This window comes from Limulus polyphemus, unplaced genomic scaffold, assembly GCF_000517525.1.
Source record: "Limulus polyphemus unplaced genomic scaffold, Limulus_polyphemus-2.1.2 Scaffold577, whole genome shotgun sequence".
NCBI lineage: Eukaryota > Metazoa > Arthropoda > Merostomata > Xiphosura > Limulidae > Limulus > Limulus polyphemus.
In genome coordinates, this window is record NW_013666187.1 from 352261 (window position 1) to 363324 (window position 11064).

The 11064-nt window shown below is 31.2% G+C and overlaps 2 long non-coding RNA genes across 2 annotated transcripts; both read left to right on the forward strand.

Annotated features, from left to right (window-relative positions):
* Positions 1–2079: 2079 nt before the first annotated feature.
* On the forward strand, positions 2080–5871 carry LOC106459218. The gene is made up of 3 exons (XR_001290817.2): positions 2080–2205; positions 5126–5176; positions 5794–5871. It is a non-coding gene; the product is annotated as an uncharacterized LOC106459218 (long non-coding RNA).
* A 1079-nt stretch (positions 5872–6950) lies between these two features.
* On the forward strand, positions 6951–10177 carry LOC111085725. The gene is made up of 6 exons (XR_002610538.1): positions 6951–7034; positions 7465–7512; positions 8106–8138; positions 8408–8449; positions 9304–9346; positions 9953–10177. It is a non-coding gene; the product is annotated as an uncharacterized LOC111085725 (long non-coding RNA).
* Positions 10178–11064: the final 887 nt, after the last annotated feature.

Sequence of the window (11064 nt, forward strand, 5' to 3'; positions counted from 1 at the left end):
AGCAGACAACAAAACCAGTAGCATACAAAAGAGTGTTCAACATAAGCAGAAAATAAAAGCAACATTTAAGTAAAAGTTAGTGTAATCAGTAAGCAAAGTAAAAACTATCACAAACATCTGGTCAAAGCAGGCTACCTACATAATGAAAACTAAAGTTTAGCACAGTAAACAGTTTAGCTGATTTGAGCATTCAATGTTATAAAACAAAAACATTTATAATGACCAAAATGCATTTGTTCATCAATCGAGTACCATCGCTGTTAAATCGACATTTATAGGTAAGCAATAGAGACGAATAGAACAGTGTTTAGTATAATAAAAGGTCAGAACCAACCTTATTTAAGCATTGTTTTAATATGAAGAAAACATTAAGAAGAAACACTGAGGCAAATGCTCATCTTAAATAAACAAAATGGCGCCAAAAAAATAAAATATTTTTCCAGCAAGAAAAGAAAAAATTGAGCAACATGCTATTAAATACTCAGATGAAAAAATGAAAGCAGAAATATATTTTCATCTTACGTGCAACTTATTTTTTTTAATAAACTTTTAAGTTTTCAACACCAGCAGAAAATGAAAGTTCAAATAAGTGGTCAGCGTGAGCAGAATACAAAAGGAGCGCCATTAGGGTAACTGTTTAATAGCAGCAACAGCAAGAACAACACATTCAAGACTACACTCAGCTTATACAAAAACAAATGAAGCAATATTCACAGAAGCGTTGTAGGAAAAGGGACAATCGGGCAAGTTTTCAGTGTTATCAGGGACATCAGTAGAAAAATAAATAAGTGTTAATTTGGAATAAATTTAAGACAACAGCGCTCAAATAAATGTGGTGAATGAGTGAAAAACAAGAGCAGTACTTTTGGTGAACAGTAGACAAGATTAGTAGTATTCAGTTAATTGGAGGTCATGAACTGAACACAAAACATACACTTTAACTTAGGTTGATTGAATATGTTAAGAAGTCAAGAACAACCGTACTCAGGCAAGTATTAGACTTGGGCAGAAGACAAAGAAAGTTAAATATTCAGCATGAGCATGAGACATTAGCAACACCATTTGATATGTATTTGACTTGAACGAAACACAAAATCTTAAACAGTTAACACAGTAGTTCACTTAAGCAGCAGGTAAAAGCAACAACGTTTATGAAGCACTCAACTTGAATATCAACATCCAGATTTTCAATATGAGCAGAAACAAAATATCAGTAACGTTCAAGTAAATATGATTAATGAGCAGAAAACTAAAATATCAACATCCAGATTTTCAATATGAGCAGAAACAAAATATCAGTAACGTTCAAGTAAATATGATTAATGAGCAGAAAACTAAAATATCAACATCCAATCAAGAATTCAACATGTAAAGACAAATAACCAATGTCCAGTCAGTTGTAGTTGTTTTTTTTTAGTGCAAAGCTACACAATAGACTATCTGCACTCTGCCCACCGCGCGGAATCGAACCCCGGATTTTTGCGTTTAGGTCTATAAACTTTGTACAAACTCACCGGGTGACTTTCCAGTCAGTGATCACCAAGAGCAGAACAAAACTGGAACCAACAGCAATAAAACATACATATATTTTGTATTAAAAAACGTTTTCATTTTCTCGACATTTTATTCTTGAAGGCACATTTAACATATATATCATAAATCACTGGTATTTTATCAAATAATGTAACTTGTATATCGATATTATATATGTATATAACAAATAATCTATCATGTTAGTGTTCAGTTAGTACATCGTTTTTTGTATTCTTTAAGTGCGTTATATAATTATGTAAATTTCTTCTAAGTTACTTCAATATTTCAAATGCAATATTTTCACTTGATGAATCACATTTTAACGTGAGTGTTACACAACCAATTACAAGGAATAATGACGATTTGATTACGAAATATTCGATTCTTAATTAATTATTATACGGATAAACATAGGCTTGTTACATTCTAATTCGCTACTTTCACCTTCTATTGTTACGTCATGTCGACTGCTGCCTCGTGACAGAGTGAGACGAGTTGTGATTGGCTGTAGAACGTATATAAATTCCTGTCATCTCGGACTAGCATCAGGATCATCGTGGTAACTCCAGTCCTAAAGAGATAAAGAAGATGTCAATTTCCCGCTTAGCTTTGGTGGCTTGTGCCTTGGTAGTCGTTAGTGCTGCTCCTCAGGAAGGCAATCCTGCTCCTCCTGTAAGTTCTTTGAAATGTTCTTTAAAATCGAGTAATTTCTAGCTCGCTACTTCTTCTACGTACATAATTCTTCTTTATTTAATAATATAATTCAATTATGAAATATAGGTACTTAGCGATCATATTAACATTGTTATTAATCAATTTTGATACCATATTCTAAATGTTTGAAAGCATTTGTTAGATTAAAGTTTGAAGATGGTTTGATTGGGTAATGAAAGAAACTTGTAATAAAGTACACTTCTAATAAAGTTGCTAACGTTGTACACTTCTAATAAAGTTTCTAACGTTGTACACTTCTAATAAAGTTTCTAACGTTGTACACTTCTAATAAAGTTTCTAACGTTGTACACTTCTAATAAAGTTTCTAATGTTGTACACTTCTAATAACGTTTCTAACGTTGTACACTTCTAATAAAGTTTCTAACGTTGTACACTTCTAATAAAGTTTCTAACGTTGTACACTTCTAATAAAGTTGCTAACGTTGTACACTTCTAATAAAGTTTCTAACGTTGTACACTTCTAATAAAGTTCATTTCTCATCCAAGCCGTCTCCAAACTGTGTTTTTAAAAAAGTAGAGTCCCCGTCATCAAATTTGTATGCTACATTGTCTTAAAAAATAATTAAGTGTTTTTAATAATAAAATGTAAATTATATGTTAATAAGTTAAAAGAAAAAAATTGCTTTCAGAAGTGCATGCTAAATATGTTTATATTTAATGTGTTTTATAAAGACTTGCTAGTATAATGTTTACGCTGCGTTTCGAAGACGTTTTTACGTAGTTAACGATCGAAGCTAATCTCAATTGGTTCATTGTTCTTCATAAAAGTATTTCTTTTTTCATTCTAAAAATGTTGCTGTTTGAAATCATGCTTGAAAGACGTGTTTCTTTTATCCACCATTGTATAGATCAATGTTTATCATAAATCTCCTATGAATCTTAACAATGTATTTCTGATTCTGTTGAGCTCCTGCTCAGCCCAAGTCGAGCTAACAGATATTCAACGCATGATGCAATCTACCTCCTTTGGTCTCATGAAATTCTAGCAAATGTCCAAACTTTTGTTTCTGAAAAATATATGAACATGTTTGTTAATATAATTTTCGGTCACATTGTATGTAGCTGCATTTTTATAATGTCTGAACTAGTTAGGATACCACGTATTAAATGTGCATATATCCAAACAGTACACCATCGAAGGCGCATGTTCATATTGACTTCCGATCAGACCAATCCATGTACTTAGAGCGAATAAAAAAAATTAACCTGTCATTATAGCTAACTCAACAAAGTGTTTCATGAATTATAGCAGTTGATGAGTCAGCCAGTGGCTTTCCGAGAAATTCCATTCTTTCACACGTGTTATAGTGAAACCATATACCCTGACTTTTGTACAAAGTTACTGAAGGGCTATAGGCGTTAGCTGTCCCTAAGGTTGCGTTTGAAACAATAGACAAGAGATAACCCAGCTAGTCAACACCACACACCACTAATTCTCGGACTGCTCTTGACAAAAGAATAGTGGGACTGACCACCACATTATAACATCCATGTGGCTTAAAAAGTGAGCAATTTCGACGAAAGGTTTCGATCTCTTGACCCGATTACGAGTCGATCCCTCTAACCAGCAGGCCAGCCAGTTCTTCTGAAGAAATCAGTCTACGACGTTTTCAACCTATTGCGATAGGTGTCAATGACAAAGCTACGTTACAAACGCTAAATAATTTTTGATAAGATTCAGAACTTGTTCTAGAGTTAAGGAAACAGGTTGAACAGGTTTAATAGCTGCTTACGCTTTCGGAAATTTCTTCCAAAACTCGAAGCTTATGTGTGTGTTTTTTTGTTGTTTTTTTTGGAAGTATGTACGAATTGACCTACTTTGAAGAACTCTAACTGTTTGAAATGGTTCTCTTTTTCTCTATTGATGTTACATATATCTGATCCCACTGGTTACAGTTTCTCCACTAATTCTCTCGAGATACAACAAAAGTCATAATACTAGATTGATAAAAAACAAACTTTTCCTCAAATATGTGTTCTTTTTTATATAAAGAATAGCACGTTTTCTCTAAAAGGGTTTGATATAACGCAAACGCTTGATATTTTATCTTAACACGCAAGATTTCCGAGACAATCAGTTTGGGTTTTACATATTTAGTTGTTTTTTTTATATATATTTGATATGTGCAAGTTTGAAAATAAGACATTTTAGAGTTTTATAAAGTTAGTTAAATTCGAACGCATTTATATTTACCTATCATCTTACAACCGCTACAAAAACTACTTCTGATTATCAATTTTTGTGAGGCGTTAATTTCAAAATTAGTTTAATTTCACAAATTAAAAAAAAAGTCTTTGTTCCTTACATGGTCTAAAACGTTACGGTAAAAATAACTATTCTGAAAGTCTTCACGTTTCACATTTCATGCTCAAAAATATTTAATTTTTTTTCGACTTGTTATTTCCATTCTGAATTGAAATTAACCTTGACAGCATGCTCGGACATAAATTTTAGCCTAAGTGGTAAAATCATGTATTGTGTTCGACATAACGCAATCGTTTCGTATTTTACCTTAATACGCAAGGTGTCCTACACTATCAGTTTTGGGTTATATTATTCAGTCGTTTTTTTTTATAGCTAACGTGTGTAAGATCGAAAATAAGACGTTTTATGGAGTTAATTTAAGTTCGAACGCGTTTATATTAACCTACTAAATTACAATCACTACAAAACACAATATATTATTTTTTATAACGTGTTAATTAAGAAATAGCTTATCAAGTAAAAGTCTTTGTTTTTTACATGATCTAAAACTGTACGATAAAATAGTTTGTTATGAAATTCATCGTACTCTTCACATTTAAAATTTCATGTTCAGAAATAAAGAAATTTTATTTTTTGTCTTGTTATTTTCAGCAAATCAACTGGGGTAAATGCTCGCAGCTAGAACCATCAACTCAAGAAAAGGTGATTTTAATATCTTCAGTTGAAAATATCTGTTAATCTTCAGTTGAAAATATCTGTTAACTACCAAGAAAATAATTAGAATTATCAAAAATATGTCAATAATTTGACATTCGACAAAAGGTTTGAAAATTTGTAAACTTTTTTTTATCAGAAATTTTATTGTTATTTACATATATTTATTTATTTATATACATAGATTTATTAATTTTCTCAACAATTAAATCAGTTAAGGAATAAGTACAGGAATATTTTGTAAAAAGAAAATTCAGGGATTTTAAAATAAAGACACACCATAATTTTATATCGTAAATGTCTTCTTAATTACAAATTATAATTTAAAAAAACGTAAATACATGTATGTATTTCTTATACAGTTAGTATTCTCAAACATCGGTTTTAGAATTAAACAATTATTAAGACAATTAAACACGTGGAAGGTATAATGTTTCTTCTTTTCTGATTACAGATTGTTTGTGAGTAGTTTAATAATTGAGATAATAATTTGATATTTCTTCTACTCATAAAATTTCAAAAGCTTTTTACAATTAATGTATTGAAGCTTCTGACAGCAAGCTGCTTATGAAAAGCGACATTTTCACTTTGATTTGTATCTTCAGGAAACCAAGCAAAAGGTGATAAGTCAATGTCTCCAGGAAAACCCTCCACCTAAACCTGAAGACACTCCTCAAGTAAGACTCATGTTTCTTTATTATTTTACACTCAAAGAAAATAAGCACAGTTAATGTGATAAGGCACAATTTTTGTCTAGGAAATACTTTTCAATACACTCCTCAAGTAAGACTCAAGTTTCTTCATTATTTTACACTCAAACAAAATAAACACAGTTAATGTGATAAGGCACAATATTTGTCTAGAAAATACTTTTCAATACACTCCTCAAGTAAGACTCAAGTTTCTTCATTATTTTACACTCAAACAAAATAAACACAGTTAATGTGATAAGGACAGACGTCCGAATGATGTACGTTTACACTAAAGAATTAGAACAGAAATCAGCCTGAAGAGGTTTTACGCACGATCTTGAATATTTAGAGATGAAATTACAGAAGTAATGATGAACGTTCTTACCCATCCTTCAGCTTTGAGAGCACAAGTTGTGATGTCAGAACGATGTTGATCCAAAACTTCCTGTTGATAGACGAAGAACAGATATGAGGATAAGGAAATATGAAAATACAATTATATATGTTTTATAAAAGCCTTATAAATCACGCGACTCCTCAAAGGAAAGTATATTTGGTCATTTTATTATTTGTGTACACTCATACGCTCTTGAAAATTAAATCACATTTTGATAATTTAACAAAACCTATCCCAGTCAGTTGTTTCTGTTCAATGATATATTGTTTGAAATTATATGGTTAAAAGAAGTATTTTGATATAATATTGATATGAAGGCTATCTTAACTTCATTTAACGTTTAATGTAATGTTAACTTGTAAGATAACTATTGTATATAAGGGATTTCCTTTTTCCTTCATTATTTAATATCGTCATGGATCTGCATTGATAAATATTTTCTAGACAAAAAATTATGACTTATCACATCAGTTGCAACCGACTGTTTGAGTGTAAAAAATGAAGAAACTTGAATCTTACTTGAGGAGTGTATTGAAAAGTATTTTCTAGACAAAAATTGTGTAAACGGAATATGGTTACCATTAAAGTTAAACCCGATCAAACTGGGGTAAAATATATACTAATCAAGTTAAATAGATGACGTCCCCTGATGAAGTGTGTCACATTAATGCTCATTCTGTTCTAGTTTGACGAAAATGGAAAATACAAGTTTGACAGAGCAGTAGCAGAGATAAAAGAGAAGGGGCTGGATGCTGAGGTAATCATTTATTTATGTGTACTGAATATTCACACACATATCTTAAGGCAATAGTCTAATCACATCTACTCGTTCCTTGCGGTTTTAAAGAAATGAATTTTGGTGAAATTAGAAAGTGCTTCTCATTTAAGACACTAGTGCTTTTGTTTTGTTTTGTTTTTACACCAAAAGAAGGGTTATTACTTTAATTAACGTTCTTCATAAGTTTAACTTTATAATTCATTTTTGTTTCATTAGGATATTTTAACTGTCATTACTGCAAGCATTATCTCTCAAAATATTGGTATTACTTTGCCAATCACCACTAACTTTATCATTATTTTTGAATTACTAGTAAAGTATATACGAAAAAAAAATAGATTTCAGTTTTGAAGCTTTTTTCAATCATTATATTTATTGATATTATTAATAAGCATTTAAAAATTTGCAGATCCTCGACAAAATCAAAGTGAAACATGGAGAGTGCAAATCCAAGGCTGTAAGTATCATTTAAATTGTTTGTTAGTTGCAAGTGATTTCACGATATTATTTACGGTTGATGCGCAATCTCAGAGAGTTAAAAGCTGCAATAATTGATTCCTCAGCCCAAACAATTGTTTGTTAGTTGCAAGTGATTTCACGATATTATTTACGGTTGATGCGCAATCTCAGAGAGTTAAAAGCTGCAATAATTGATTCCTCAGCCCAAACAAAATATTATTTTACTTTTTTATAATGACTTTTATGATCGCTTACTCAGTTTGTTTTGTTAGATACAGCTTGTTTCTTCTGTCTTTGATTACCAGCGTTTCATGCTCGAAGAAGAATCACATTACGTTAGTTCTTCACATCTCGAGAGATTTTATGGTCTTCACACTAGGCTCTTGGTGTTACGATAAGCAAAAGTTAGTGTAGTTTAGCAAGTTTTACTTTCTCGTTAAATCTTGGGAATCATTTTAGATGCACAACTACACCGAATATGTAAATATACCAACTGAAGGCATTCGAATATTTTCTAAAGCTCTTATTTCTAATAACAATAATTATAGGCTGATGGGAAAATAATATGTTTTTATTTTCTACACCACACAGGAGGAGAAGTTCGCAGAAGACTTTATTGGCCAGGTATGTTTTGCAATATTTGTTGCATAAATTGACCAAATTCGTTCAAACAAGTTTTAAACTAACTTAAAGTAGCTGTAAAATAATTGCAGAAGCGATCAGACAATCTCTAATGTGTGGTAATATTAATAGTGGTTATATTACGATAAATATTTTCTAATAACTAATGTTTCCTGTCCCTCGGCTTCAACGACAATATTTACGTTCGTTTAAAATTTCGAAAGGATCTTCGCTAGATTTGTAAGCTATAAACATTCTTTTGTTTGTTTCAGGTCCAATTATATCAAGCCTGTATGGATTTGGAAATTTCCACGGTAAGTAGAACGGCTGCTGAAAAACTACATTTTTTATATCAAAACAAACAAAACTTATAATTTATTATCCTGACGCCCCCAGTGGCACAGCGGGATCTCTGCAGAAAACAAAACTTATAATTTATTATCCTGACGCCCCCAGTAGCACAGCGGGATGTCTGCAGACAACAAAACTTATAATATATTATCCTGACGCCCTTAGTGGCACAGCGGGATGTCTGCAGACAACAAACTTCTAATCTATTATCCTAATGCCCTTAGTGGCACAGCGGGATGTCTGCAGACAACAAAACATATAATTTATTATCCTGACGCCCCCAGTGGCAAAGCGGGATCTCTGCAGAAAACAAAACTTATAATTTATTATCCTGACGCCCCCAGTGGCAAAGCGGGATCTCTGCAGGCAACAAAACTTATAATTTATTATCCTGACACCCCCAGTGGCACAGCAGGATGCTCCCAGTGACTAAGCGGTAAGTCTGGAGGCTTATAACGCTGAAAAACGGGTTTCGATACCCGTGGTGACCACAGCACAGAAAGCCCATTGGGTAGCTTTGTGCTTAACAATAAACAAACAAACAATAGCATTGTTGACAATGATTTAAGCGATTAATGATGATTTGCAAACGGATTAAATGAATAAAAACATATGGAAATGTTTCCATAATTTTCTCAGAACACTTTCTGGCTCGGTTTTCTTTACATTGTAAGGTTTAACTATTCATCTATTTACCATTTATTTATTTATTTCTCTATCCTGGTTCGCTTACTTTTATAATTAATGTGAATATTTATCCAGTTGCTTTTATAGTTCATTGGAGAATTGGAACAAAAATGTTATCTTTATTTTTCAGATCTGTGGTATCGTAATAGTTCCTCCTGAATCTGATTAAAGAGGTGAGTAAAAATTCCCTGAAAAATAATATGAAGCTATTGTCATTTAAAAAATATACCTTTTGTTGCGCAACTGATTAAAACAACAATTTTTTAAAATTACAATGGAATTTTTGAGTAAATCGCTCGAAGTAACAATTTGTTTAATAATTGAAAAGCTTGTGAGTTTAGAAAATGTGAAATGAAATGAAGGGTCCAACTAGATAGTATGGTAGGAAAGACCACGTTGCTGAGAAATTCGTGTATTTATTATTGGTTATTTAAAGAAAAAAAAACACTAGTATAAAATAATTATCCTCAGTAGAAAGAAGGTTAAAATACATGATTTATGTATTTATCCAAATTAAAATACAAATTAAAAATTATTTAAAAAATTAAATTTTTAAAATTATTAAAATACAAATTTAAGTAAGTTGAAGTTTGGTTAAATTGCTTGGTTCTTCATCGCAAATATATTTTTTGTACGCAAATTTTCAGCGTAAAGAATAGTTCAATTCTTTTGATCTAATCCCTCTTTCACTGCATAATTTCGTAGAAAATACATCTAAACTAAATATCCTCGAAAAGGTTGAAACTCTAAGGTTTGTCTAATGTTTTACTTTTCTATAGGTATGAGCGTTTACAGTTAAGGAGAGAAAACATCTCTAACTGGTCCAGATGGAGATTGTTGGAAGTTGTTTTTAGTTCTGAAGTTTTGTCATATCAAACCGTTAAGCCTTTACCTGTTAGTTGGATGTAACTTTCGTAAATCTCTATTTTATTAGATTTTTCTGGATGTTCTTTAGAAATTCCATCTTCTTTTTCTCTCTGTTTAATAAAACTATTCTAACTAAATTTTCTGTTTGATCTTTTATTGTGTTTTGATTTAACAAGACCGCACAGCCACGTATCTGAACATGAAATAAAAGAAACACTTTAAATCTTTCTTAAGTTCTGAATAAATAAAAGAAACACTTTAAATCTTTATTAAGTCCAAAATAATCACTGAATTTTCAACTGTTAAAGCTGTTTTTACTGACGTAAAGACTATGTGTAGTTAATAATGGAGTAAAACACGTTTTCCATGTTCTTATAGATTGCTTAAAACAAAATATCAATCAAAACTCAAGGAAATTAGAAGTCTCAAGCAAATATTTACCTTTTTTGTACGTAAATTTAATTTCATATTTAATAAAGTTTTCAAGTTACAGGTTTTATAACAACCATTTTCATCAGATTCGCAAGAAATAATAAAGAATCACGAATAAAAAACTTAAAACAAATAAATAAATGTTTTCTTATGCTTTGAAATATATGCATTATATATATATACTGTGTTTACAAAATGTACTTTAGTTAATTAGACTATAGAGTCACATCAATACTAATGACTTTATACGAAACTTGTAGTTTGCTTCATCAAAAAGTTTCAACTGGGAATTTATCAAGTAATTTGTCTAATTAAAATGGTCAATAATTTATTCGTTGGTGATGGAGAACTCTATTTTCCTCTCCAAAATGTATTGGAAACGATATCTCTTTGCGACTAATGTGTGTGTATTTCCTTGTAATTTTTTTCATTTTATCACCAGGGGTAATTTCAGTGAAGAAGAAATTATTTGTGAATGAATGACGTAGATGCGCAATGTATTTTTTGGTGGCTACTCCGTCTGCAGTAAACTAGTTTAGCCGAATCCACGACCCATCAGTTTGTTTGTTTGTTTTTGAATTTCGCGCAAAGC